At 42.4% G+C, this 27,927-nt stretch overlaps 1 non-coding gene and 21 pseudogenes across 1 annotated transcript; all 22 read left to right on the forward strand.

The window, feature by feature from the left end:
* Positions 1–749: 749 nt before the first annotated feature.
* LOC137120084 (5S ribosomal RNA) lies at positions 750–868 on the forward strand (annotated as a pseudogene).
* Positions 869–1,735: 867 nt separating this feature from the next.
* Positions 1,736–1,854, forward strand: LOC137120085 (5S ribosomal RNA; annotated as a pseudogene).
* Positions 1,855–2,711: 857 nt separating this feature from the next.
* LOC137119976 (5S ribosomal RNA) lies at positions 2,712–2,830 on the forward strand (annotated as a pseudogene).
* Positions 2,831–3,687: 857 nt separating this feature from the next.
* On the forward strand, positions 3,688–3,806 carry LOC137119921 (5S ribosomal RNA; annotated as a pseudogene).
* Positions 3,807–4,663: 857 nt separating this feature from the next.
* LOC137119922 (5S ribosomal RNA) lies at positions 4,664–4,782 on the forward strand (annotated as a pseudogene).
* An 856-nt stretch (positions 4,783–5,638) lies between these two features.
* On the forward strand, positions 5,639–5,757 carry LOC137119923 (5S ribosomal RNA; annotated as a pseudogene).
* An 868-nt stretch (positions 5,758–6,625) lies between these two features.
* Positions 6,626–6,744, forward strand: LOC137119924 (5S ribosomal RNA; annotated as a pseudogene).
* Positions 6,745–7,611: 867 nt separating this feature from the next.
* LOC137119920 (5S ribosomal RNA) lies at positions 7,612–7,730 on the forward strand. Its single transcript, XR_010913717.1, has one exon. It is a non-coding gene; the product is annotated as a 5S ribosomal RNA (ribosomal RNA).
* Positions 7,731–14,817: 7,087 nt separating this feature from the next.
* Positions 14,818–14,936, forward strand: LOC137119989 (5S ribosomal RNA; annotated as a pseudogene).
* Positions 14,937–15,793: 857 nt separating this feature from the next.
* On the forward strand, positions 15,794–15,912 carry LOC137119925 (5S ribosomal RNA; annotated as a pseudogene).
* An 857-nt stretch (positions 15,913–16,769) lies between these two features.
* On the forward strand, positions 16,770–16,888 carry LOC137119972 (5S ribosomal RNA; annotated as a pseudogene).
* Positions 16,889–17,745: 857 nt separating this feature from the next.
* LOC137119971 (5S ribosomal RNA) lies at positions 17,746–17,864 on the forward strand (annotated as a pseudogene).
* Positions 17,865–18,721: 857 nt separating this feature from the next.
* Positions 18,722–18,840, forward strand: LOC137120040 (5S ribosomal RNA; annotated as a pseudogene).
* Positions 18,841–19,697: 857 nt separating this feature from the next.
* Positions 19,698–19,816, forward strand: LOC137119987 (5S ribosomal RNA; annotated as a pseudogene).
* An 856-nt stretch (positions 19,817–20,672) lies between these two features.
* Positions 20,673–20,791, forward strand: LOC137119996 (5S ribosomal RNA; annotated as a pseudogene).
* Positions 20,792–21,649: 858 nt separating this feature from the next.
* Positions 21,650–21,768, forward strand: LOC137119965 (5S ribosomal RNA; annotated as a pseudogene).
* Positions 21,769–22,625: 857 nt separating this feature from the next.
* Positions 22,626–22,744, forward strand: LOC137119927 (5S ribosomal RNA; annotated as a pseudogene).
* Positions 22,745–23,601: 857 nt separating this feature from the next.
* On the forward strand, positions 23,602–23,720 carry LOC137119928 (5S ribosomal RNA; annotated as a pseudogene).
* An 857-nt stretch (positions 23,721–24,577) lies between these two features.
* LOC137119990 (5S ribosomal RNA) lies at positions 24,578–24,696 on the forward strand (annotated as a pseudogene).
* Positions 24,697–25,553: 857 nt separating this feature from the next.
* Positions 25,554–25,672, forward strand: LOC137119969 (5S ribosomal RNA; annotated as a pseudogene).
* An 857-nt stretch (positions 25,673–26,529) lies between these two features.
* Positions 26,530–26,648, forward strand: LOC137119997 (5S ribosomal RNA; annotated as a pseudogene).
* Positions 26,649–27,505: 857 nt separating this feature from the next.
* LOC137119944 (5S ribosomal RNA) lies at positions 27,506–27,624 on the forward strand (annotated as a pseudogene).
* Positions 27,625–27,927: the final 303 nt, after the last annotated feature.

Consider the following 27,927-nt stretch of genomic DNA (forward strand, 5'->3'; position numbering starts at 1 on the left):
CTTATTGGTTTGTCAACCATCGTGCTTCATTACTAATAGACCATGTTACGGTCCTGGCCATATGTGTTGTTTTTATTTTCTTGTTCTTATAGGTGCCCTGCCTGATTGGCCGGATTGGGGGGCAGTACAGGAAGCTGATTGGTCCATCCTACACTTGCTGGAGTTTTAAAAGTACGGTTCCCAACAGCTAGCGAGGCTCTTTCTGGCATCAGCACCTGTTTGCTGTTCTTGGTTTCCAAACCTTATTTAGCATTTTTGAATTGTTAGGTTTTGTGCCGTGGTTTTGTTTATAAATTGTATATTTTGTAAATAGTATTAAATCTGTAGGGGTGAACTGCCATTTTCTTTGGACTGTTTTCACATTAGGGAGTTAGGGTTGGCGACTGTCTTTTGGTTTGTTTATTTCTATCAGGCTAGCTAGCACTTTCTGTGGGAAATGGCTTATTTTGTTTATTATGTTGGCCTTGGTTCGCCCTGAGTTGTAGTGTCATGTTTTGTTTGACACTTTCTTTCGTTTAAAATAAATATCATTCTGTTGGAACATCTCGATCCTGGATTTTGGTTTGGGGATCGGAGAGGGAACATGCTAATTTATCTTTGTATGTTTCACCCTGACACCCTAGACAGGGGCGTAACAGACCAGTACAGTTATAGTACTTTGTACTTTGCCACATTTATCTTCTTCTTAGCAAGTGTCATGCATTCTGCTTCTCCAGCGTTTTTAAGAGCTGTTGATGATGTCAAATGCAGCTTACGGCCACACCGCTCTCTAAGCGCCCGATCTCGTCCGATCTCGGCAGCCAAATAGAGCCGGGCCTGGTTAGTACTTGGTAGGAAGACCGCCTGGGAATACCAGGTGCTGTAAGCTTTTTTGCTTGGGTTTACGGGCAGCACAAGCTGGTGTTACTGCCTATTTATTCATAGAAATTGTTCTATATCTTCATCAAAATTTGTTCTTTCATTGCTGTTTTGCTACTTTATTGGTTTGTCAACCATCGTGCTTCATTACTAGTAGACCATGTTACGGTCCTGGCCATATGTGTTGTTTTTATTTTCTTGTTCTTATAGGTGCCCTGCCTGATTGGCCGGATTTGGGGGAAGTACAGGAAGCTGATTGGTCCATCCTACACTTCCTGGATTTTTTAATGTACAGTTCCCAACAGCTAGCGAGGCTCTTTCTGGCAGCAGCACCTGTTTGCTGTTCTTGGTTTCCAAACCTTATTTAGCATTTTTGAATTGTTAGGTTTTGTGCCGTGGTTTTGTTTATAAATTGTATATTTTGTAAATAGTATTAAATCTGAAGGGGTGGACTGCCATTTTCTTTTGATTGTTTTCTCTTGTTTTCACATTAGGGAGTTAGGGTTAGCGACTGTCTTTTGGTTTGTTTATTTCTATCAGGCTAGCTAGCACTTTCTGTGGGAAATGGCTTATTTTGTTTATTATGGTGGCCTTGGTTCGCCCTGAGTTGTAGTGTCATGTTTTGTTTGACACTTTCTTTCGTTTAAAATAAATATCATTCTGTTGGAACATCTCGATCCTGGATTTTGGTTTGGGGATCGGAGAGGGAACATGCTAATTTATCTTTGTATGTTGCACCCTGACCCCCTAGACAGGGGCGTAACAGACCAGTACAGTTATAGTACTTTGTACTTTGCCACATTTATCTTCTTCTTAGCAAGTGTCATGCATTCTGCTTCTCTAGCGTTTTTAAGAGCTGTTGATGATGTCAAATGCAGCTTACGGCCACACCGCTCTCTAAGCGCCCGATCTCGTCCGATCTCGGCAGCCAAATAGAGCCGGGCCTGGTTAGTACTTGGTAGGAAGACCGCCTGGGAATACCAGGTGCTGTAAGCTTTTTTGCTTGGGTTTACGGGCAGCACAAGCTGGTGTTACTGCCTATTTATTCATAGAAATTGTTCCATATTTTCATCAAATTTTGTTCTTTCATTGCTGTTTTGCTACTTTATTGGTTTGTCAACCATCGTGCTTCATTACTAGTAGACCATGTTACGGTCCTGGCCATATGTGTTGTTTTTATTTTCTTGTTCTTATAGGTGCCGTGCCTGATTGGCCGGATTGGGGGGCAGTACAGGAAGCTGATTGGTCCATCCTACACTTCCTGGAGTTTTAAAAGTACGGTTCCCAACAGCTAGCGAGGCTCTTTCTGGCATCAGCACTTGTTTGCTGTTCTTGGTTTCCAAACCTTATTTAGCATTTTTGAATTGTTAGGTTTTGTGTCGTGGTTTTGTTTATAAATTGTATATTTTGTAAATAGTATTAAATCTGTAGGCGTGAACTGCCATTTTCTTTGGACTGTTTTCACATTAGGGAGTTAGGGTTAGCGACTGTCTTTTGGTTTGTTTATTTCTATCAGGCTAGCTAACACTTTCTGTGGGAAATGGCTTATTTTGTTTATTATGTTGGCCTTGGTTCGCCCTGAGTTGTAGTGTCATGTTTTGTTTGACACTTTCTTTCGTTTAAAATAAATATCATTCTGTTGGAACATCTCGATCCTGGGTTTTGGTTTGGGGATCGGAGAGGGAACATGCTAATTTATCTTTGTATGTTGCACCCTGACCCCCTAGACAGGGGCGTAACAGACCAGTACAGTTATAGTACTTTGTACTTTGCCACATTTATCTTCTTCTTAGCAAGTGTCATGCATTCTGCTTCTCTAGCGTTTTTAAGAGCTGTTGATGATGTCAAATGCAGCTTACGGCCACACCGCTCTCTAAGCGCCCGATCTCGTCCGATCTCGGCAGACAAATAGGGCCGGGCCTGGTTAGTACTTGGTAGGAAGACCGCCTGGGAATACCAGGTGCTGTAAGCTTTTTTGCTTGGGTTTACGGGCAGCACAAGCTGGTGTTACTGCCTATTTATTCATAGAAATTGTTCCATATTTTCATCAAATTTTGTTCTTTCATTGCTGTTTTGCTACTTTATTGGTTTGTCAACCATCGTGCTTCATTACTAGTAGACCATGTTACGGTCCTGGCCATATGTGTTGTTTTTATTTTCTTGTTCTTATAGGTGCCGTGCCTGATTGGCCGGATTGGGGGGCAGTACAGGAAGCTGATTGGTCCATCCTACACTTCCTGGAGTTTTAAAAGTACGGTTCCCAACAGCTAGCGAGGCTCTTTCTGGCATCAGCACTTGTTTGCTGTTCTTGGTTTCCAAACCTTATTTAGCATTTTTGAATTGTTAGGTTTTGTGCCGTGGTTTTGTTTATAAATTGTATATTTTGTAAATAGTATTAAATCTGTAGGCGTGAACTGCCATTTTCTTTGGACTGTTTTCACATTAGGGAGTTAGGGTTAGCGACTGTCTTTTGGTTTGTTTATTTCTATCAGGCTAGCTAACACTTTCTGTGGGAAATGGCTTATTTTGTTTATTATGTTGGCCTTGGTTCGCCCTGAGTTGTAGTGTCATGTTTTGTTTGACACTTTCTTTCGTTTAAAATAAATATCATTCTGTTGGAACATCTCGATCCTGGATTTTGGTTTGGGGATCGGAGAGGGAACATGCTAATTTATCTTTGTATGTTGCACCCTGACCCCCTAGACAGGGGCGTAACAGACCAGTACAGTTATAGTACTTTGTACTTTGCCACATTTATCTTCTTCTTAGCAAGTGTCATGCATTCTGCTTCTCTAGCGTTTTTAAGAGCTGTTGATGATGTCAAATGCAGCTTACGGCCACACCGCTCTCTAAGCGCCCGATCTCGTCCGATCTCGGCAGCCAAATAGAGCCGGGCCTGGTTAGTACTTGGTAGGAAGACCGCCTGGGAATACCAGGTGCTGTAAGCTTTTTTGCTTGGGTTTACGGGCAGCACAAGCTGGTGTTACTGCCTATTTATTCATAGAAATTGTTCTATATTTTCATCAAATTTTGTTCTTTCATTGCTGTTTTGCTACTTTATTGGTTTGCCAACCATCGTGCTTCATTACTAGTAGACCATGTTACGGTCCTGGCCATATGTGTTGTTTTTATTTTCTTGTTCTTATAGGTGCCCTGCCTGATTGGCCGGATTGGGGGGCAGTACAGGAAGCTGATTGGTCCATCCTACACTTCCTGGAGTTTTAAAAGTACGGTTCCCAACAGCAAGCGAGGCTCTTTCTGGCATCAGCACCTGTTTGCTGTTCTTGGTTTCCAAACCTTATTTAGCATTTTTGAATTGTTAGGTTTTGTGCCGTGGTTTTGTTTATAAATTGTATATTTTGTAAATAGTATTAAATCTGTAGGGGTGAACTGCCATTTTCTTTGGACCGTTTTCACATTAGGGAGTTAGGGTTAGCGACTGTCTTTTGGTTTGTTTATTTCTATCAGGCTAGCTAGCACTTTCTGTGGGAAATGGCTTATTTTGTTTATTATGTTGGCCTTGGTTCGCCCTGAGTTGTAGTGTCATGTTTTGTTTGACACTTTCTTTCGTTTAAAATAAAAATCATTCTGTTGGAACATCTCGATCCTGGATTTTGGTTTGGGGATCGGAGAGGGAACATGCTAATTTATCTTTGTATGTTGCACCCTGACCCCCTAGACAGGGGCGTAACAGACCAGTACAGTTATAGTACTTTGTACTTTGCAACATTTATCTTCTTCTTAGCAAGTGTCATGCATTCTGCTTCTCTAGCGTTTTTAAGAGCTGTTGATGATGTCAAATGCAGCTTACGGCCACACCGCTCTCTAAGCGCCCGATCTCGTCCGATCTCGGCAGCCAAATAGAGCCGGGCCTGGTTAGTACTTGGTAGGAAGACCGCCTGGGAATACCAGGTGCTGTAAGCTTTTTTGCTTGGGTTTACGGGCAGCACAAGCTGGTGTTACTGCCTATTTATTCATAGAAATTGTTCTATATTTTCATCAAATTTTGTTCTTTCATTGCTGTTTTGCTACTTTATTGGTTTGCCAACCATCGTGCTTAATTACTAGTAGACCATGTTACGGTCCTGGCCATATGTGTTGTTTTTATTTTCTTGTTCTTATAGGTGCCCTGCCTGATTGGCCGGATTGGGGGGCAGTACAGGAAGCTGATTGGTCCATCCTACACTTCCTGGAGTTTTAAAAGTACGGTTCCCAACAGCAAGCGAGGCTCTTTCTGGCATCAGCACCTGTTTGCTGTTCTTGGTTTCCAAACCTTATTTAGCATTTTTGAATTGTTAGGTTTTGTGCCGTGGTTTTGTTATAAATTGTATATTTTGTAAATAGTATTAAATATGTAGGGGTGAACTGCCATTTTCTTTGGACCGTTTTCACATTAGGGAGTTAGGGTTAGCGACTGTCTTTTGGTTTGTTTATTTCTATCAGGCTAGCTAGCACTTTCTGTGGGAAATGGCTTATTTTGTTTATTATGTTGGCCTTGGTTCGCCCTGAGTTGTAGTGTCATGTTTTGTTTGACACTTTCTTTCGTTTAAAATAAATATCATTCTGTTGGAACATCTCGATCCTGGATTTTGGTTTGGGGATCGGAGAGGGAACATGCTAATTTATCTTTGTATGTTGCACCCTGACCCCCTAGACAGGGGCGTAACAGACCAGTACAGTTATAGTACTTTGTACTTTGCCACATTTATCTTCTTCTTAGCAAGTGTCATGCATTCTGCTTCTCTAGCGTTTTTAAGAGCTGTTGATGATGTCAAATGCAGCTTACGGCCACACCGCTCTCTAAGCGCCCGATCTCGTCCGATCTCGGCAGCCAAATAGAGCCGGGCCTGGTTAGTACTTGGTAGGAAGACCGCCTGGGAATACCAGGTGCTGTAAGCTTTTTTGCTTAGGTTTACGGGCAGCACAAGCTGGTGTTAATGCCTATTTATTCATAGAAATTGTTCCATATTTTCATCAAATTTTGTTCTTTCATTGCTGTTTTGCTACTTTATTGGTTTGTCAACCATCGTGCTTCATTACTAGTAGACCATGTTACGGTCCTGGCCATATGTGTTGTTTTTATTTTCTTGTTCTTATAGGTGCCGTGCCTGATTGGCCGGATTGGGGGGCAGTACAGGAAGCTGATTGGTCCATCCTACACTTCCTGGAGTTTTAAAAGTACGGTTCCCAACAGCTAGCGAGGCTCTTTCTGGCATCAGCACCTGTTTGCTGTTCTTGGTTTCCAAACCTTATTTAGCATTTTTGAATTGTTAGGTTTTGTGCCGTGGTTTTGTTTATAAATTGTATATTTTGTAAATAGTATTAAATCTGTAGGGGTGGACTGCCATTTTCTTTTGATTGTTTTTTCTTGTTTTCACATTAGGGAGTTAGGGTTAGCGACTGTCTTTTGGTTTGTTTATTTCTATCAGGCTAGCTAGCACTTTCTGTGGGAAATGGCTTATTTTGTTTATTATGTTGGCCTTGGTTCGCCCTGAGTTGTAGTGTCATGTTTTGTTTGACACTTTCTTTCGTTTAAAATAAATATCATTCTGTTGGAACATCTCAATCCTGGATTTTGGTTTGAGGATCGGAAAAGGAAACATGCAAATTTATCTTTGTATGTTTCACCCTGACCCCCTAGACTGGGGCGTAACAGACCAGTACAGTTATAGTACTTTGTACTTTGCCACATTTATCTTCTTCTTAGCAAGTGTCATGCATTCTGCTTCTCTAGCGTTTTTAAGAGCTGTTGATGATGTCAAATGCAGCTTACGGCCACACCGCTCTCTAAGCGCCCGATCTCGTCCGATCTCGGCAGCCAAATAGAGCCGGGCCTGGTTAGTACTTGGTAGGAAGACCGCCTGGGAATACCAGGTGCTGTAAGCTTTTTTGCTTGGGTTTACGGGCAGCACAAGCTGGTGTTACTGCCTATTTATTCATAGAAATTGTTCTATATTTTCATCAAATTTTGTTCTTTCATTGCTGTTTTGCTACTTTATTGGTTTGCCAACCATCGTGCTTCATTACTAGTAGACCATGTTACGGTCCTGGCCATATGTGTTGTTTTTATTTTCTTGTTCTTATAGGTGCCCTGCCTGATTGGCCGGATTGGGGGGCAGTACAGGAAGCTGATTGGTCCATCCTACACTTCCTGGAGTTTTAAAAGTACGGTTCCCAACAGCTAGCGAGGCTCTTTCTGGCATCAGCACCTGTTTGCTGTTCTTGGTTTCCAAACCTTATTTAGCATTTTTGAATTGTTTGGTTTTGTGCCGTGGTTTTGTTTATAAATTGTATATTTTGTAAATAGTATTAAATCTGAAGGGGTGGACTGCCATTTTCTTTTGATTGTTTTCTCTTGTTTTCACATTAGGGAGTTAGGGTTAGCGACTGTCTTTTGGTTTGTTTATTTCTATCAGGCTAGCTAGCACTTTCTGTGGGAAATGGCTTATTTTGTTTATTATGTTGGCCTTGGTTCGCCCTGAGTTGTAGTGTCATGTTTTGTTTGACACTTTCTTTCGTTTAAAATAAATATCATTCTGTTGGAACATCTCGATCCTGGATTTTGGTTTGGGGATCGGAGAGGGAACATGCTAATTTATCTTTGTATGTTGCACCCTGACCCCCTAGACAGGGGCGTAACAGACCAGTACAGTTATAGTACTTTGTACTTTGCCACATTTATCTTCTTCTTAGCAAGTGTCATGCATTCTGCTTCTCCAGCGTTTTTAAGAGCTGTTGATGATGTCAAATGCAGCTTACGGCCACACCGCTCTCTAAGCGCCCGATCCCGTCCGATCTCGGCAGCCAAATAGAGCCGGGCCTGGTTAGTACTTGGTAGGAAGACCGCCTGGGAATACCAGGTGCTGTAAGCTTTTTTGCTTGGGTTTACGGGCAGCACAAGCTGGTGTTACTGCCTATTTATTCATAGAAATTGTTCTATATCTTCATCAAAATTTGTTCTTTCATTGCTGTTTTGCTACTTTATTGGTTTGCCAACCATCGTGCTTCATTACTAGTAGACCATGTTACGGTCCTGGCCATATGTGTTGTTTTTATTTTCTTGTTCTTATAGGTGCCCTGCCTGATTGGCCGGATTGGGGGGCAGTACAGGAAGCTGATTGGTCCATCCTACACTTCCTGGAGTTTTAAAAGTACGGTTCCCAACAGCTAGCGAGGCTCTTTCTGGCAGCAGCACCTGTTTGCTGTTGGTTGGGGGAGGAGGTGTGTTCTTTTTGAGAGTGTGCTGCAGGAAGCAGACCTGTGTGAGAGCTGCTGATTTTTTGGTTTTTGGTTTTTTTCTTGCTCTTCTTTTCCCCATACTAAATAGTGGTTTTTGGTTTTTGGCTTTTTGTTTTTTATCCCCCCGGCGGATTTCTGTCCGTACGGGGGCGCCTTTAGTTGGCTTCCATGCCTTATTTTTTTCTATCATTGTTTTTCTCGGCCAATGTCGGCACTTCCTGGTTTTTGTTTGAGAAATGAGAGGAGTTTTTCTTCACTGGAAAAATCAAGAGAGATGAAAGGAATAAGAGGAAATCTGATAGAGAACTGCAAGATGGTGGAAACTGGAGAACAACACCGTGATGTGGAAGATGGGGGAAGGAGGACGGCTGCAGGGGATACTGTGAGACCATGCGCCAGCAAAAGCACAGAACGGCTGCCGGAGAAGGCGTGGATTGTTGGGGAAAGGCAGAAGAGATGGCCGGCTGTTGGAGGTAATGCAGTTGCTGGAAAACAACATGAAGAGATGGCAAGAATAAAAGGAGAGATGAGCGGAAGACGAGAAGCGAGAAAGGAAACAAGGTATGAGAAAGAGTTGACTGTTTTGGCAGAAGTAATAGGGGAAGAGCGGCTAAAAACTATGGAACTATTACGAGCCATAAGAGAGGTGTGTGGCGGAATTGGGGCACTGAGAGAGACAGGACCAAATAAATTTGAAGTGACTGTGAAGAATGAAGCTGGGAAAAAGAGACTGTTGGATGGACTAAAAGTGGGGAGAGCAGTAGTGATGGTAAAGTCTTTGGCAATAGATGAGTTGGTGGTTTCCTTCTTAAACTTACCAGCTTATATTTCTGATGAAGAAATACTAGAGAAGCTTGATGTTTGGGGAGTAACAGCAATCTCCCCAATAAAAAGGAGACTGTGGCCAGGAACTGATGTGGCTGATGGCACCAGATATCTAAAAGTTAAGTTCAATGAGACTGTGCAATCACTGCCTTACTCCGCAAAGTTTATGACAGCAACTGGCCCAGAGTATTTCAGGGTAATGCATAATAATCAAGTTAAGGTATGCAGGATGTGTCTACAGCCTGGGCATATCGTCAGAGATTGCCCAGATTTCACTTGTTTTAAGTGTAACAGACAGGGTCATTATGCGAGGGAGTGTGATGCCCAGGAGCATAGATGTGACTCATGCCATAGTCCACAGGAGGAATGTGTGTGTCAAAACAATGCAATAGAGTCTGGAGAGGGGCACAGGGGACTGATCCCCAATGAGGATGCTGGAATAAGGCCCCCAGAGGAGGTAGGACTGGATCTTGACAGTGAAGGAGCAAGTGAATATGAGGAGGGGGGAGGAGAGTTAATGGAGACTCAGGCCAGTGAACTGGTCCTTTCAGAGAATAAAAAGGAAAACAATGTGAATGAGATTGGGTCAAGTCTGGATCTAGTGTTGGCGGAGTGGAGTGGAGAAGTAGCCAGTCACCCTGAAGAGGCCGAGAGGGGTATGCTTCAGGCTCCTCTGTCTAGACTTCCAATTCAAGGTGAGCCATTACCTGACCCCAGAGGTATTGCTCTAGAAATTGCTGTATCGACTCCTCAGGCTGACGGTGATGAATCAGAGGCAGAGATGGACTTTCAGCAAGTAAGGCACATGAGGAAAAGAGGACAAAAGAAGTCCGGGGAAAGTGTGGCAGAGGGCAAAGGGAAAGGGAAGAAACAGGCCAGAGATAGATGACCCCCTTTTGTGTGATCCTTTTCATGCATCTCCAGTCCCAAAACCTAAACGGCCTAGGAAAGGTATGGAAAATTAAAAGACTGTGTGAAGACATGGACTGTGACATCCTGTGCGTCCAGGAATGTAGATGGACTATGGAAAAAATAGACAAAATAAATACTTTTTGGAGAGGGGATTTGTTTTATTCCCTCTCTGCTGACAAAACCGCAGGTGTAGCAGTATTTGTAAAGCCAGGTGTTTTTGAGAATGTGACAGAGGTTTTTAAGGATAACCAAGGGAGACTGTTGGTTCTAGATACTGTATATCACAATAGAAACTACAGAATTCTAAATCTATATGGCCCAAACAGTGAGGGTGAAAGGAGGGTTTTTTTTGGCCGCTGTAAAAGGTGGACGGACGATCGCTCGGTAGTGGTGGGGGACTGGAATGTTGCTCTAACTGGGCTGGATGTGAGTGCAAACAACGTTTTCAAAACAGACACTAGTAGATCGGCTGTTTTTCAGTGGATGACTGAGGGTGATTTGATTGATGCTTGGAGAGTTCTGAACCCTGGCACCCGTGCGTATTCGCGCAGGCAAGTAGTATTGGGCAAACTAAAGCAGTCTAGGATAGACCTGTGTTTGCTGGCGTCGGGCTTGATTCCTATGTTAAAAAAGTGTGAATATAATTTCTGCACATGGAGTGATCATGCCTCGCTGAATGTGACTCTTGGGGAGGGTAGCATGCAGAGGAATGGAGGGGTGTGGTGTTTTAACTCAGCCCTCCTGGAGGATTCATTTTTTAAAGATAAAATGAAGTCTTTTCTCTCTGCTCTGTGTGAAGAAAGTGAATTTGTAGTAGATATCATTGAGTGGTGGGAGCACGCCAAGTTTAAAATTAGGAGGCGCTGCATTGCACTGAGCAGAGAGAAAAGGCTAAGGGAAAGAGCTAAGGAGGCTGAGTTGAGACACCGTCTGAAAAGGGAAATTGAGCTTGTTGAAGCTGGGCATGGCCATCCCCTGGATGGCTATCTTGGACTGAGAGAGCAACTAGCACACCTAGATGAGGAAAAATGTAAAGGGGCAGTGATCCGCAGCAAAATACAACATGTAGTGGAGGGAGAGCGCTGTACAGCATACTTTTTGGGCTTAGAAAAGAGAAGGCAGACCAAAACATACATAACAGAAATACAGGATTCTGAAGGCAATACACACACCGATTTAGTAGATATATTACAAACTATACAGGATTTTTACTCTAATCTTTTCAGTAAACAAAATATAGGAAAAGCACAAAGAGATAAAATACTTGGTAATGTCGGCTGCTCTCTCGGTCCTGAGGACGCGGCTATGTGTGATGGCGACCTCCACCCGGAGGAAATCAGTGCAGCCATTGCTGAAATGCATAGAGCTAGAAGCCCGGGTCTGGACGGCCTCTCGGCAGAGTTCTATCAGTCCTATAAGGATTTGCTATCTCCGGTCCTCTGTAGGTTGTTCTCTGCCATGCAAACGGAGAACAGATGTGCGGAGTCTTTCGTGAGAGGCGTGATCACTCTGGTTTACAAGAATAAGGGAGCCAGGACCGACTTGGGGAATTATAGGCCCATTAGTTTGCTCAATACTGACTACAAGATCCTGGCTAAGGTGCTGGCGTCCAGACTCAAAAGAGTGATTGGGTCGATAGTTGGGCCTACCCAGACTTATAGCATTCCGGGGAGGGATATTGCTGATTGTATCCTGTCAACCAGATTCTCATTTCAACAGCTAATGGCCACAGGTGGCATCTACTTGAGTGTGGACCTAGAGAAGGCGTTTGACAGGGTGAGTCACGAGTTCCTCTTTGAGTGTCTGGGGGTTTTTGGGTTCGGCCCAACTTTTCGAGCATGGGTGGAGCTGTTGTATGGCCGAGCTACTAGTGTTGTCAAATGTAATGGCTTCCTGACTGATCCCTTCCCTTTGGAGAGGTCGGTTAGGCAGGGGTGCCCCCTGTCGGCTATGCTTTATGCAATAGTGGCCGAGCCCCTAGCGAAATTAATCTTAAGCGATACAAAAATAAATGGAATACAATCACCGACTGGCTCAGACTTTCGAATTGCACAATATGCAGATGATATTAACATAATGGTTAAAGATAGGAACAGCTTGCAACGGGTGCTCGGTCACCTAACTGCATATGAGCATGCCACAGGGGCGCGAGTCAATAACAATAAATCTAAACTAATTCTTGGCCCTGGGACTGATCTAGGTGGTGAGGGGCAGGGGTTCAAAATGGGAGAGGAGGAGTTTAAACTCCTGGGAGTCTACATGGGACCTCAAATGGAGGCAAGCATTCGAAGAACCTGGTTGGAGCATATTGCGTGGTGTAGATCTAGGCTCGGACTGTGGAAGATGAGAGGGTTGGGTTTGAGAGGGAAGGTAATAATAGTGAATTCTGTAATAGTACCGAGGCTGGTTTACGCCATGCAAGTCTGTCACCTGCCGGGCGATTTGTTGGTCCTCCTGAGCAGAGCCATAGAAGACTTCCTGTGGAAAGGAAGAGCGATGAAGATTGCACATAATACACTGGTTGGGCCATATAAAAAAGGTGGGTTACAGCTGTGTGATTTAAAAACAAAAATTAAATCACTTAGAATTAAGCTATATAAGAAGCTTTTGGACAAGTCAGCATGTGGTATATGGCAGGACTATATGTGGTTAGACATAAGGAATAGGGGGACGGGTGGGATTTTCAACCTGTGCAGCGTCGAGCTGGCGCGGCATGTGCCCGGAGCGTGCATGCTATTCCAGGAGGCGGCAGAGGCATGGGCTGATGTCCTGCCTCACCTGCAGTGCATGGTGACTAATAAGTGGGATGTGTTGAACCAACCCATCTTTGGAAATCCCTGCCTGCAGGGTCGGGCAGGCCTCCTGAAGAACCGGGGTGTGCTGGGGAAAGCGGTGCAACAGGTGAGAGATCTTTTAAACCAAGACGGGGTGTTTGATGAGGATGAGGTGTTTTTTAGAGCGAAAGGAAAAGGATACAAAATCTCAAGGTCAGTTATCCGGGAATTAGGGAGAGAATTCCATCAGGGGTGGCCACAGAGATGGAGAGAAGTTTTACAGGGGACACAAGATGGTCTGGGGGGAGGGGATGGAATTGTTTTCACCTTGTCATGTGATATAAAGAACAGGAATCTGATAGAATTACCTACTAAATTCTGGTACTCAGTCCTATTAAAGAATATATTCAAACAACCTGCAGCCAACACAGCGTGGAGCCAGATTTTTCCCTCCCGTTCCATTACTGATATATGGGAAAATGTATACATGCACTGGATGACGCCAGCCATTGCTAACACAAATTTTCTGTTGATGCACAGAAGAGTGTTGGTGTCTGTCGTCCTCCACCGAATTAATTGTGATATACATTCAAGAACGTGTGCGGTGTGTGAATGGGAGGATGAAGACTTTGATCATCTTATGCTGCATTGTAGGGTAGCACGGGTTTTTAGAGATTGGGTGAGGACAGTTCTAACTGAGAAATGTAAAGTGATCGGGTTGGAAGGAGTGAAATGGAGCTGGGTGTGGTGTTTTGGGGTTGAGAAAACGGAAAAAGGCATAAACCTGGATATGGTGAATTTGGTATTGAGTGTGGCGCGTCATGTTTTATATATTGCAAGAAACCATGCACTTTTTGGGGGTAAAATAATAAGTAGAACGGCACTGTGTAAGAATTTGGTTAAATGCTATTTGAAAATCTTTTATGAAGCGGATAAGGATGGTTTTGAAAGAAGGTGGGGGGCGAAGAATGATCTATGTGGTGTAGATAGAGAAGGGCGGATGGTGGTGGATTTTGGTTAATGGTAGGTTGGGATAAAATGGGTAGGGGTTTACTCCTGTTTGGGTCTTTTTGTGTTTAATATGTGTGTATAATTTGAGATGTTTTTTCATAATTTTGTTCTGTTTTGAAATGGGAAATGAATATACAAATGTAAAATATGTATGTTATTTTCTGATTTTAAGCACCTTTGTATTTGTCTTCACCAAAATGTAAAAGAGTATTTTTGATAATAAAAAGAGAAAAAAAAAAAAAATAAGCGCCCGATCTCGTCCGATCTCGGCAGCCAAATAGAGCCGGGCCTGGTTAGTACTTGGTAGGAAGACCGCCTGGGAATACCAGGTGCTGTAAGCTTTTTTGCTTGGGTTTACGGGCAGCACAAGCTGGTGTTACTGCCTATTTATTCATAGAAATTGTTCTATATTTTCATCAAATTTTGTTCTTTCATTGCTGTTTTGCTACTTTATTGGTTTGCCAACCATCGTGCTTCATTACTAGTAGACCATGTTACGGTCCTGGCCATATGTGTTGTTTTTATTTTCTTGTTCTTATAGGTGCCCTGCCTGATTGGCCGGATTGGGGGGCAGTATAGGAAGCTGATTGGTCCATCCTACACTTCCTGGAGTTTTAAAAGTACGGTTCCCAACAGCTAGCGAGGCTCTTTCTGGCATCAGCACCTGTTTGCTGTTCTTGGTTTCCAAACCTTATTTAGCATTTTTGAATTGTTTGGTTTTGTGCCGTGGTTTTGTTTATAAATTGTATATTTTGTAAATAGTATTAAATCTGTAGGGGTGAACTACCATTTTCTTTGGACTGTTTTCACATTTGGGAGTTAGGGTTAGCGACTGTCTTTTGGTTTGTTTATTTCTATCAGGCTAGCTAGCACTTTCTGTGGGAAATGGCTTATTTTGTTTATTATGTTGGCCTTGGTTCGCCCTGAGTTGTAGTGTCATGTTTTGTTTGACACTTTCTTTCGTTTAAAATAAATATCATTCTGTTGGAACATCTCGATCCTGGATTATGGTTTGGAGACCGGAGAGGGAACATCCTAATTTATCTTTGTATGTTGCACCCTGACCCCCTAGACAGGGGCGTAACAGACCAGTACAGTTATAGTACTTTGTACTTTGCCACATTTATCTTCTTCTTAGCAAGTGTTGTGCATTCTGCTTCTCCAGCGTTTTTAGGAGCTGTTGATGATGTCAAAAGCAGCTTACGGCCACACCGCTCTCTAAGCTCCCGATCTCGTCCGATCTCGGCAGCCAAATAGAGCCGGGCCTGGTTAGTACTTGGTAGGAAGACCGCCTGGGAATACCACGTGCTGTAAGCTTCTTTGCTTGGGTTTACGGGCAGCACAAGCTGGTGTTACTGCCTATTTATTCATAGAAATTGTTCTATATTTTCATCAAATTTTGTTCTTTCATTGCTGTTTTGCTACTTTATTGGTTTGCCAACCATCGTGCTTCATTACTAGTAGACCATGTTACGGTCCTGGCCATATGTGTTGTTTTTATTTTGTTGTTCTTATAGGTGCCCTGCCTGATTGGCCGGATTGGGGGGCAGTATAGGAAGCTGATTGGTCCATCCTACACTTCCTGGAGTTTTAAAAGTACGGTTCCCAACAGCTAGCGAGGCTCTTTCTTGCATCAGCACCTGTTTGCTGTTCTTGGTTTCCAAACCTTATTTAGCATTTTTGAATTGTTAGGTTTTGTGCCGTGGTTTTGTTTATAAATTGTATATTTTGTAAATAGTATTAAATCTGTAGGGGTGAACTGCCATTTTCTTTGGACTGTTTTCACATTAGGGAGTTAGGGTTAGCGACTGTCTTTTGCTTTGTTTATTTCTATCAGGCTAGCTAACACTTTCTGTGGGAAATGGCTTATTTTGTTTATTATGTTGGCCTTGGTTCGCCCTGAGTTGTAGTGTCATGTTTTGTTTGACACTTTCTTTCGTTTAAAATAAATATCATTCTGTTGGAACATCTCGATCCTGGATTTTGGTTTGGGGATCGGAGAGGGAACATGCTAATTTATCTTTGTATGTTGCACCCTGACCCCCTAGACAGGGGCGTAACAGACCAGTACAGTTATAGTACTTTGTACTTTGCCACATTTATCTTCTTCTTAGCAAGTGTCATGCATTCTGCTTCTCTAGCGTTTTTAAGAACTGTTGATGATGTCAAATGCAGCTTACGGCCACACCGCTCTCTAAGCGCCCGATCTCGTCCGATCTCGGCAGCCAAATAGAGCCGGGCCTGGTTAGTACTTGGTAGGAAGACCGCCTGGGAATACCAGGTGCTGTAAGCTTTTTTGCTTGGGTTTACGGGCAGCACAAGCTGGTGTTACTGCCTATTTATTCATAGAAATTGTTCTATATTTTTATCAAATTTTGTTCTTTCATTGCTGTTTTGCTACTTTATTGGTTTGCCAACCATCGTGCTTCATTACTAGTAGACCATGTTACGGTCCTGGCCATATGTGTTGTTTTTATTTTCTTGTTCTTATAGGTGCCCTGCCTGATTGGCCGGATTGGGGGGCAGTACAGGAAGCTGATTGGTCCATCCTACACTTCCTGGAGTTTTAAAAGTACGGTTCCCAACAGCTAGCGAGGCTCTTTCTGGCATCAGCACCTGTTTGCTGTTCTTGGTTTCCAAACCTTATTTAGCATTTTTGAATTGTTTGGTTTTGTGCCGTGGTTTTGTTTTTAAATTGTATATTTTGTAAATAGTATTAAATCTATAGGGGTGAACTACCATTTTCTTTGGACTGTTTTCACATTTGGGAGTTAGGGTTAGCGACTGTCTTTTGGTTTGTTTATTTCTATCAGGCTAGCTAGCACTTTCTGTGGGAAATGGCTTATTTTGTTTATTATGTTGGCCTTGGTTCGCCCTGAGTTGTAGTGTCATGTTTTGTTTGACACTTTCTTTCGTTTAAAATAAATATCATTCTGTTGGAACATCTCGATCCTGGATTATGGTTTGGAGACCGGAGAGGGAACATCCTAATTTATCTTTGTATGTTGCACCCTGACCCCCTAGACAGGGGCGTAACAGACCAGTACAGTTATAGTACTTTGTACTTTGCCACATTTATCTTCTTCTTAGCAAGTGTTGTGCATTCTGCTTCTCTATCGTTTTTAGGAGCTGTTGATGATGTCAAAAGCAGCTTACGGCCACACCACTCTCTAAGCTCCCGATCTCGTCCGATCTCGGCAGCCAAATAGAGCCGGGCCTGGTTAGTACTTGGTAGGAAGACCGCCTGGGAATACCAGGTGCTGTAAGCTTTTTTGCTTGGGTTTACGGGCAGCACAAGCTGGTGTTACTGCCTATTTATTCATAGAAATTGTTCTATATTTTTATCAAATTTTGTTCTTTCATTGCTGTTTTGCTACTTTATTGGTTTGCCAACCATCGTGCTTCATTACTAGTAGACCATGTTACGGTCCTGGCCATATGTGTTGTTTTTATTTTCTTGTTCTTATAGGTGCCCTGCCTGATTGGCCGGATTGGGGGGCAGTACAGGAAGCTGATTGGTCCATCCTACACTTCCTGGAGTTTTAAAAGTACGGTTCCCAACAGCTAGCGAGGCTCTTTCTGGCATCAGCACCTGTTTGCTGTTCTTGGTTTCCAAACCTTATTTAGCATTTTTGAATTGTTTGGTTTTGTGCCGTGGTTTTGTTTTTAAATTGTATATTTTGTAAATAGTATTAAATCTATAGGGGTGAACTACCATTTTCTTTGGACTGTTTTCACATTTGGGAGTTAGGGTTAGCGACTGTCTTTTGGTTTGTTTATTTCTATCAGGCTAGCTAGCACTTTCTGTGGGAAATGGCTTATTTTGTTTATTATGTTGGCCTTGGTTCGCCCTGAGTTGTAGTGTCATGTTTTGTTTGACACTTTCTTTCGTTTAAAATAAATATCATTCTGTTGGAACATCTCGATCCTGGATTATGGTTTGGAGACCGGAGAGGGAACATCCTAATTTATCTTTGTATGTTGCACCCTGACCCCCTAGACAGGGGCGTAACAGACCAGTACAGTTATAGTACTTTGTACTTTGCCACATTTATCTTCTTCTTAGCAAGTGTTGTGCATTCTGCTTCTCTATCGTTTTTAGGAGCTGTTGATGATGTCAAAAGCAGCTTACGGCCACACCACTCTCTAAGCTCCCGATCTCGTCCGATCTTGGCAGCCAAATAGAGCCGGGCCTGGTTAGTACTTGGTAGGAAGACCGCCTGGGAATACCAGGTGCTGTAAGCTTTTTTGCTTGGGTTTACGGGCAGCACAAGCTGGTGTTACTGCCTATTTATTCATAGAAATTGTTCTATATTTTCATCAAATTTTGTTCTTTCATTGCTGTTTTGCTACTTTATTGGTTTGCCAACCATCGTGCTTCATTACTAGTAGACCATGTTACGGTCCTGGCCATATGTGTTGTTTTTATTTTGTTGTTCTTATAGGTGCCCTGCCTGATTGGCCGGATTGGGGGGCAGTATAGGAAGCTGATTGGTCCATCCTTCACTTCCTGGAGTTTTAAAAGTACGGTTCCCAACAGCTAGCGAGGCTCTTTCTTGCATCAGCACCTGTTTGCTGTTCTTGGTTTCCAAACCTTATTTAGCATTTTTGAATTGTTAGGTTTTGTGCCGTGGTTTTGTTTATAAATTGTATATTTTGTAAATAGTATTAAATCTGTAGGGGTGAACTGCCATTTTCTTTGGACTGTTTTCACATTAGGGAGTTAGGGTTAGCGACTGTCTTTTGGTTTGTTTATTTCTATCAGGCTAGCTAACACTTTCTGTGGGAAATGGCTTATTTTGTTTATTATGTTGGCCTTGGTTCGCCCTGAGTTGTAGTGTCATGTTTTGTTTGACACTTTCTTTCGTTTAAAATAAATATCATTCTGTTGGAACATCTCGATCCTGGATTTTGGTTTGGGGATCGGAGAGGGAACATGCTAATTTATCTTTGTATGTTGCACCCTGACCCCCTAGACAGGGGCGTAACAGACCAGTACAGTTATAGTACTTTGTACTTTGCCACATTTATCTTCTTCTTAGCAAGTGTCATGCATTCTGCTTCTCCAGCGTTTTTAAGAGCTGTTGATGATGTCAAATGCAGCTTACGGCCACACTGCTCTCTAAGCGCCCGATCCCGTCCGATCTCAGCAGCCAAATAGGGCCGGGCCTTGTTAGTACTTGGTAGGAAGACCGCCTGGGAATACCACGTGCTGTAAGCTTCTTTGCTTGGGTTTACGGGCAGCACAAGCTGGTGTTACTGCCTATTTATTCATAGAAATTGTTCTATATTTTCATCAAATTTTGTTCTTTCATTGCTGTTTTGCTACTTTATTGGTTTGCCAACCATCGTGCTTCATTACTAGTAGACCATGTTACAGTCCTGGCCATATGTGTTGTTTTTATTTTCTTGTTCTTATAGGTGCCCTGCCTGATTGGCCGGATTGGGGGGCAGTACAGGAAGCTGATTGGTCCATCCTACACTTCCTGGAGTTTTAAAAGTACGGTTCCCAACAGCTAGCGAGGCTCTTTCTGGCATCAGCACCTGTTTGCTGTTCTTGGTTTCCAAACCTTATTTAGCATTTTTGAATTGTTAGGTTTTGTGCTGTGGTTTTGTTTATAAATTGTATATTTTGTAAATAGTATTAAATCTGTAGGGGTGTACTGCCATTTTCTTTGGAGTGTTTTCACATTAGGGAGTTAGGGTTAGCGACTATCTTTTGGTTTGTTTATTTCTATCAGGCTAGCTAACACTTTCTGTGGGAAATGGCTTATTTTGTTTATTATGTTGGCCTTGGTTCGCCCTGAGTTGTAGTGTCATGTTTTGTTTGACACTTTCTTTCGTTTAAAATAAATATCATTCTGTTGGAACATCTCAATCCTGGATTTTGGTTTGAGGATCGGAGAGGGAACATGCAAATTTATCTTTGTATGTTTCACCCTGACCCCCTAGACAGGGGCGTAACAGACCAGTACAGTTATAGTACTTTGTACTTTGCCACATTTATCTTCTTCTTAGCAAGTGTCATGCATTCTGCTTCTCTAGCGTTTTTAAGAGCTGTTGATGATGTCAAATGCAGCTTACGGCCACACCGCTCTCTAAGCGCCCGATCTCGTCCGATCTCGCCAGCCAAATAGAGCCGGGCCTGGTTAGTACTTGGTAGGAAGACCGCCTGGGAATACCAGGTGCTGTAAGCTTTTTTGCTTGGGTTTACGGGCAGCACAAGCTGGTGTTACTGCCTATTTATTCATAGAAATTGTTCTATATTTTCATCAAATTTTGTTCTTTCATTGCTGTTTTGCTACTTTATTGGTTTGCCAACCATCGTGCTTCATTACTAGTAGACCATGTTACGGTCCTGGCCATATGTGTTGTTTTTATTTTCTTGTTCTTATAGGTGCCCTGCCTGATTGGCCGGATTGGGGGGCAGTACAGGAAGCTGATTGGTCCATCCTACACTTCCTGGAGTTTTAAAAGTACGGTTCCCAACAGCAAGCGAGGCTCTTTCTGGCATCAGCACCTGTTTGCTGTTCTTGGTTTCCAAACCTTATTTAGCATTTTTGAATTGTTAGGTTTTGTGCCGTGGTTTTGTTATAAATTGTATATTTTGTAAATAGTATTAAATCTGTAGGGGTGAACTGCCATTTTCTTTGGACCGTTTTCACATTAGGGAGTTAGGGTTAGCGACTGTCTTTTGGTTTGTTTATTTCTATCAGGCTAGCTAGCACTTTCTGTGGGAAATGGCTTATTTTGTTTATTATGTTGGCCTTGGTTCGCCCTGAGTTGTAGTGTCATGTTTTGTTTGACACTTTCTTTCGTTTAAAATAAATATCATTCTGTTGGAACATCTCGATCCTGGATTTTGGTTTGGGGATCGGAGAGGGAACATGCTAATTTATCTTTGTATGTTGCACCCTGACCCCCTAGACAGGGGCGTAACAGACCAGTACAGTTATAGTACTTTGTACTTTGCCACATTTATCTTCTTCTTAGCAAGTGTCATGCATTCTTCTTCTCTAGCGTTTTTAAGAGCTGTTGATGATGTCAAATGCAGCTTACGGCCACACAGCTCTCTAAGCGCCCGATCTCGTCCGATCTCGGCAGCCAAATAGAGCCGGGCCTGGTTAGTACTTGGTAGGAAGACCGCCTGGGAATACCAGGTGCTGTAAGCTTTTTTGCTTGGGTTTACGGGCAGCACAAGCTGGTGTTACTGCCTATTTATTCATAGAAATTGTTCCATATTTTCATCAAATTTTGTTCTTTCATTGCTGTTTTGCTACTTTATTGGTTTGTCAACCATCGTGCTTCATTACTAGTAGACCATGTTACGGTCCTGGCCATATGTGTTGTTTTTATTTTCTTGTTCTTATAGGTGCCGTGCCTGATTGGCCGGATTGGGGGGCAGTACAGGAAGCTGATTGGTCCATCCTACACTTCCTGGAGTTTTAAAAGTACGGTTCCAAACAGCTAGCGAGGCTCTTTCTGGCATCAGCACCTGTTTGCTGTTCTTGGTTTCCAAACCTTATTTAGCATTTTTGAATTGTTAGGTTTTGTGCCGTGGTTTTGTTTATAAATTGTATATTTTGTAAATAGTATTAAATCTGTAGGGGTGAACTGCCATTTTCTTTGGACTGTTTTCACATTAGGGAGTTAGGGTTAGCGACTGTCTTTTGGTTTGTTTATTTCTATCAGGCTAGCTAGCACTTTCTGTGGGAAATGGCTTATTTTGTTTATTATGTTGGCCTTGGTTCGCCCTGAGTTGTAGTGTCATGTTTTGTTTGACACTTTCTTTCGTTTAAAATAAATATCATTCTGTTGGAACATCTCAATCCTGGATTTTGGTTTGAGGATCGGAAAAGGAAACATGCAAATTTATCTTTGCATGTTTCACCCTGACCCCCTAGACTGGGGCGTAACAGACCAGTACAGTTATAGTACTTTGTACTTTGCCACATTTATCTTCTTCTTAGCAAGTGTCATGCATTCTGCTTCTCTAGCGTTTTTAAGAGCTGTTGATGATGTCAAATACAGCTTACGGCCACACCGCTCTCTAAGCGCCTGATCTCGTCCGATCTCGGCAGCCAAATAGAGCCGGGCCTGGTTAGTACTTGGTAGGAAGACCGCCTGGGAATACCAGGTGCTGTAAGCTTTTTTGCTTGGGTTTACGGGCAGCACAAGCTGGTGTTACTGCCTATTTATTCATAGAAATTGTTCTATATTTTCATCAAATTTTGTTCTTTCATTGCTGTTTTGCTACTTTATTGGTTTGCCAACCATCATGCTTCATTACTAGTAGACCATGTTACGGTCCTGGCCATATGTGTTGTTTTTATTTTCTTATTCTTATAGGTGCCCTGCCTGATTGGCCGGATTGAGGGGCAGTACTAGAAGCTTATTGGTCCATCCTACACTTCCTGGAGTTTTAAAAGTACGGTTCCCAACAGCTAGCGAGGCTCTTTCTGGCATCAGCACTTGTTTGCTGTTCTTGGTTTCCAAACCTTATTTAGCATTTTTGAATTGTTAGGTTTTGTGCCGTGGTTTTGTTATAAATTGTATATTTTGTAAATAGTATTAAATCTGTAGGGGTGAACTGCCATTTTCTTTGGACCGTTTTCACATTAGGGAGTTAGGGTTAGCGACTGTCTTTTGGTTTGTTTATTTCTATCAGGCTAGCTAGCACTTTCTGTGGGAAATGGCTTATTTTGTTTATTATGTTGGCCTTGGTTCGCCCTGAGTTGTAGTGTCATGTTTTGTTTGACACTTTCTTTCGTTTAAAATAAATATCATTCTGTTGGAACATCTCAATCCTGGATTTTGGTTTGAGGATCGGAAAAGGAAACATGCAAATTTATCTTTGTATGTTTCACCCTGACCCCCTAGACTGGGGCGTAACAGACCAGTACAGTTATAGTACTTTGTACTTTGCCACATTTATCTTCTTCTTAGCAAGTGTCATGCATTCTGCTTCTCTAGCGTTTTTAAGAGCTGTTGATGATGTCAAATGCAGCTTACGGCCACACCGCTCTCTAAGCGCCCGATCTCGTCCGATCTCGGCAGCCAAATAGAGCCGGGCCTGGTTAGTACTTGGTAGGAAGACCGCCTGGGAATACCAGGTGCTGTAAGCTTTTTTGCTTGGGTTTACGGGCAGCACAAGCTGGTGTTACTGCCTATTTATTCATAGAAATTGTTCTATATTTTCATCAAATTTTGTTCTTTCATTGCTGTTTTGCTACTTTATTGGTTTGCCAACCATCATGCTTCATTACTAGTAGACCATGTTACGGTCCTGGCCATATGTGTTGTTTTTATTTTCTTATTCTTATAGGTGCCCTGCCTGATTGGCCGGATTGAGGGGCAGTACTAGAAGCTTATTGGTCCATCCTACACTTCCTGGAGTTTTAAAAGTACGGTTCCCAACAGCTAGCGAGGCTCTTTCTGGCATCAGCACTTGTTTGCTGTTCTTGGTTTCCAAACCTTATTTAGCATTTTTGAATTGTTAGGTTTTGTGCCGTGGTTTTGTTATAAATTGTATATTTTGTAAATAGTATTAAATCTGTAGGGGTGAACTGCCATTTTCTTTGGACAGTTTTCAAATTAGGGAGTTAGGGTTAGCGACTGTCTTTTGGTTTGTTTATTTCTATCAGGCTAGCTAGCACTTTCTGTGGGAAATGGCTTATTTTGTTTATTATGTTGGCCTTGGTTCGCCCTGAGTTGTAGTGTCATGTTTTGTTTGACACTTTCTTTCGTTTAAAATAAATATCATTCTGTTGGAACATCTCAATCCTGGATTTTGGTTTGAGGATCGGAAAAGGAAACATGCAAATTTATCTTTGTATGTTTCACCCTGACCCCCTAGACTGGGGCGTAACAGACCAGTACAGTTATAGTACTTTGTACTTTGCCACATTTATCTTCTTCTTAGCAAGTGTCATGCATTCTGCTTCTCTAGCGTTTTTAAGAGCTGTTGATGATGTCAAATGCAGCTTACGGCCACACCGCTCTCTAAGCGCCCGATCTCGTCCGATCTCGGCAGCCAAATAGAGCCGGGCCTGGTTAGTACTTGGTAGGAAGACCGCCTGGGAATACCAGGTGCTGTAAGCTTTTTTGCTTGGGTTTACGGGCAGCACAAGCTGGTGTTACTGCCTATTTATTCATAGAAATTGTTCTATATTTTCATCAAATTTTGTTCTTTCATTGCTGTTTTGCTACTTTATTGGTTTGCCAACCATCGTGCTTCATTACTAGTAGACCATGTTACGGTCCTGGCCATATGTGTTGTTTTTATTTTCTTATTCTTATAGGTGCCCTGCCTGATTGGCCGGATTGAGGGGCAGTACAGGAAGCTTATTGGTCCATCCTACACTTCCTGGAGTTTTAAAAGTACGGTTCCCAACAGCTAGCGAGGCTCTTTCTGGCATCAGCACTTGTTTGCTGTTCTTGGTTTCCAAACCTTATTTAGCATTTTTGAATTGTTAGGTTTTGTGCCGTGGTTTTGTTTATAAATTGTATATTTTGTAAATAGTATTAAATCTGTAGGGGTGAACTGCCATTTTCTTTGGACTGTTTTCACATTAGGGAGTTAGGGTTAGCGACTATCTTTTGGTTTGTTTATTTCTATCAGGCTAGCTAACACTTTCTGTGGGAAATGGCTTATTTTGTTTATTATGTTGGCCTTGGTTCGCCCTGAGTTGTAGTGTCATGTTTTGTTTGACACTTTCTTTCGTTTAAAATAAATATCATTCTGTTGGAACATCTCGATCCTGGATTTTGGTTTGGGGATCGGAGAGGGAACATGCTAATTTATCTTTGTATGTTGCACCCTGACCCCCTAGACAGGGGCGTAACAGACCAGTACAGTTATAGTACTTTGTACTTTGCCACATTTATCTTCTTCTTAGCAAGTGTTGTGCATTGTGCTTCTCCAGCGTTTTTAGGAGCTGTTGATGATGTCAAAATCAGCTTACGGCCACACCGCTCTCTAAGCTCCCGATCTCGTCCGATCTCGGCAGCCAAATAGAGCCGGGCCTGGTTAGTACTTGGTAGGAAGACCGCCTGGGAATACCACGTGCTGTAAGCTTCTTTGCTTGGGTTTACGGGCAGCACAAGCTGGTGTTACTGCCTATTTATTCATAGAAATTGTTCTATATTTTCATCAAATTTTGTTCTTTCATTGCTGTTTTGCTACTTTATTGGTTTGCCAACCATCGTGCTTCATTACTAGTAGACCATGTTACGGTCCTGGCCATATGTGTTGTTTTTATTTTCTTATTCTTATAGGTGCCCTGCCTGATTGGCCGGATTGAGGGGCAGTACTAGAAGCTTATTGGTCCATCCTACACTTCCTGGAGTTTTAAAAGTACGGTTCCCAACAGCTAGCGAGGCTCTTTCTGGCATCAGCACTTGTTTGCTGTTCTTGGTTTCCAAACCTTATTTAGCATTTTTGAATTGTTAGGTTTTGTGCCGTGGTTTTGTTATAAATTGTATATTTTGTAAATAGTATTAAATCTGTAGGGGTGAACTGCCATTTTCTTTGGACCGTTTTCACATTAGGGAGTTAGGGTTAGCGACTGTCTTTTGGTTTGTTTATTTCTATCAGGCTAGCTAGCACTTTCTGTGGGAAATGGCTTATTTTGTTTATTATGTTGGCCTTGGTTCGCCCTGAGTTGTAGTGTCATGTTTTGTTTGACACTTTCTTTCGTTTAAAATAAATATCATTCTGTTGGAACATCTCGATCCTGGATTTTGGTTTGAGGATCGGAAAAGGAAACATGCAAATTTATCTTTGTATGTTTCACCCTGACCCCCTAGACTGGGGCGTAACAGACCAGTACAGTTATAGTACTTTGTACTTTGCCACATTTATCTTCTTCTTAGCAAGTGTCATGCATTCTGCTTCTCTAGCGTTTTTAAGAGCTGTTGATGATGTCAAATGCAGCTTACGGCCACACTGCTCTCTAAGCGCCCGATCTCGTCCGATCTCGGCAGCCAAATAGAGCCGGGCCTGGTTAGTACTTGGTAGGAAGACCGCCTGGGAATACCAGGTGCTGTAAGCTTTTTTGCTTGGGTTTACGGGCAGCACAAGCTGGTGTTACTGCCTATTTATTCATAGAAATTGTTCTATATTTTCATCAAATTTTGTTCTTTCATTGCTGTTTTGCTACTTTATTGGTTTGTCAACCATCGTGCTTCATTACTAGTAGACCATGTTACGGTCCTGGCCATATGTGTTGTTTTTATTTTCTTATTCTTATAGGTGCTCTGCCTGATTGGCCGGATTGAGGGGCAGTACAGGAAGCTTATTGGTCCATCCTACACTTCCTGGAGTTTTAAAAGTACGGTTCCCAACAGCTAGCGAGGCTCTTTCTGGCATCAGCACTTGTTTGCTGTTCTTGGTTTCCAAACCTTATTTAGCATTTTTGAATTGTTAGGTTTTGTGCCGTGGTTTTGTTTATAAATTGTATATTTTGTAAATAGTATTAAATCTGTAGGGGTGAACTGCCATTTTCTTTGGACCGTTTTCACATTAGGGAGTTAGGGTTAGCGACTGTCTTTTGGTTTGTTTATTTCTATCAGGCTAGCTAGCACTTTCTGTGGGAAATGGCTTATTTTGTTTATTATGTTGGCCTTGGTTCGCCCTGAGTTGTAGTGTCATGTTTTGTTTGACACTTTCTTTCGTTTAAAATAAATATCATTCTGTTGGAACATCTCGATCCTGGATTTTGGTTTGGGGATCGGAGAGGGAACATGCTAATTTATCTTTGTATGTTGCACCCTGACCCCCTAGACAGGGGCGTAACAGACCAGTACAGTTATAGTACTTTGTACTTTGCCACATTTATCTTCTTCTTAGCAAGTGTCATGCATTCTGCTTCTCTAGCGTTTTTAAGAGCTGTTGATGATGTCAAATGTAGCTTACGGCCACACAGCTCTCTAAGCGCCCGATCTCGTCCGATCTCGGCAGCCAAATAGAGCCGGGCCTGGTTAGTACTTGGTAGGAAGACCGCCTGGGAATACCAGGTGCTGTAAGCTTTTTTGCTTGGGTTTACGGGCAGCACAAGCTGGTGTTACTGCCTATTTATTCATAGAAATTGTTCTATATTTTCATCAAATTTTGTTCTTTCATTGCTGTTTTGCTACTTTATTGGTTTGCCAACCATCGTGCTTCATTACTAGTAGACCATGTTACGGTCCTGGCCATATGTGTTGTTTTTATTTTCTTGTTCTTATAGGTGCCCTGCCTGATTGGCCGGATTGGGGGGCAGTACAGGAAGCTGATTGGTCCATCCTACACTTCCTGGAGTTTTAAAAGTACGGTTCCCAACAGCTAGCGAGGCTCTTTCTGGCATCAGCACCTGTTTGCTGTTCTTGGTTTCCAAACCTTATTTAGCATTTTTGAATTGTTAGGTTTTGTGCCGTGGTTTTGTTTATAAATTGTATATTTTGTAAATAGTATTAAATCTGTAGGGGTGAACTACCATTTTCTTTGGACTGTTTTCACATTAGGGAGTTAGGGTTAGAGACTGTCTTTTGGTTTGTTTATTTCTATCAGGCTAGCTAGCACTTTCTGTGGGAAATGGCTTATTTTGTTTATTATGTTGGTCTTGGTTCGCCCTGAGTTGTAGTGTCATGTTTTGTTTGACACTTTCTTTCGTTTAAAATAAATATCATTCTGTTGGAACATCTCGATCCTGGATTTTGGTTTGGGGATCGGAGAGGGAACATGCTAATTTATCTTTGTATGTTGCACCCTCAGCCCCTAGACAGGGGCGTAACAGACCAGTACAGTTATAGTACTTTGTACTTTGCCACATTTATCTTCTTCTTAGCAAATGTCATGCATTCTGCTTCTCCAGCGTTTTTAAGAGCTGTTGATGATGTCAAATGCAGCTTACGGCCAAACCGCTCTCTAAGCGCCCGATCTCGTCCGATCTCGGCAGTCAAATAGGGCCGGGCCTGGTTAGTACTTGGTAGGAAGACCGCCTGGGAATACCAGGTGCTGTAAGCTTTTTTGCTTGGGTTTACGGGCAGCACAAGCTGGTGTTACTGCCTATTTATTCATAGAAATTGTTCTATATTTTCATCAAATTTTGTTCTTTCATTGCTGTTTTGCTACTTCATTGGTTTGTCAACCATCGTGCTTCATTACTAATAGACCATGTTACGGTCCTTGCCATATGTGTTGTTTTTATTTTCTTGTTCTTATAGGTTTCCTGCCTGATTGGCCGGATTGGGGGGCAGTACAGGAAGCTTATTGGTCCATCCTACACTTCCTGGAGTTTTAAAAGTACGGTTCCCAACAGCTAGCGAG

This window comes from Channa argus, unplaced genomic scaffold (assembly GCF_033026475.1).
Source record: "Channa argus isolate prfri unplaced genomic scaffold, Channa argus male v1.0 Contig065, whole genome shotgun sequence".
Taxonomy (NCBI): domain Eukaryota; kingdom Metazoa; phylum Chordata; class Actinopteri; order Anabantiformes; family Channidae; genus Channa; species Channa argus.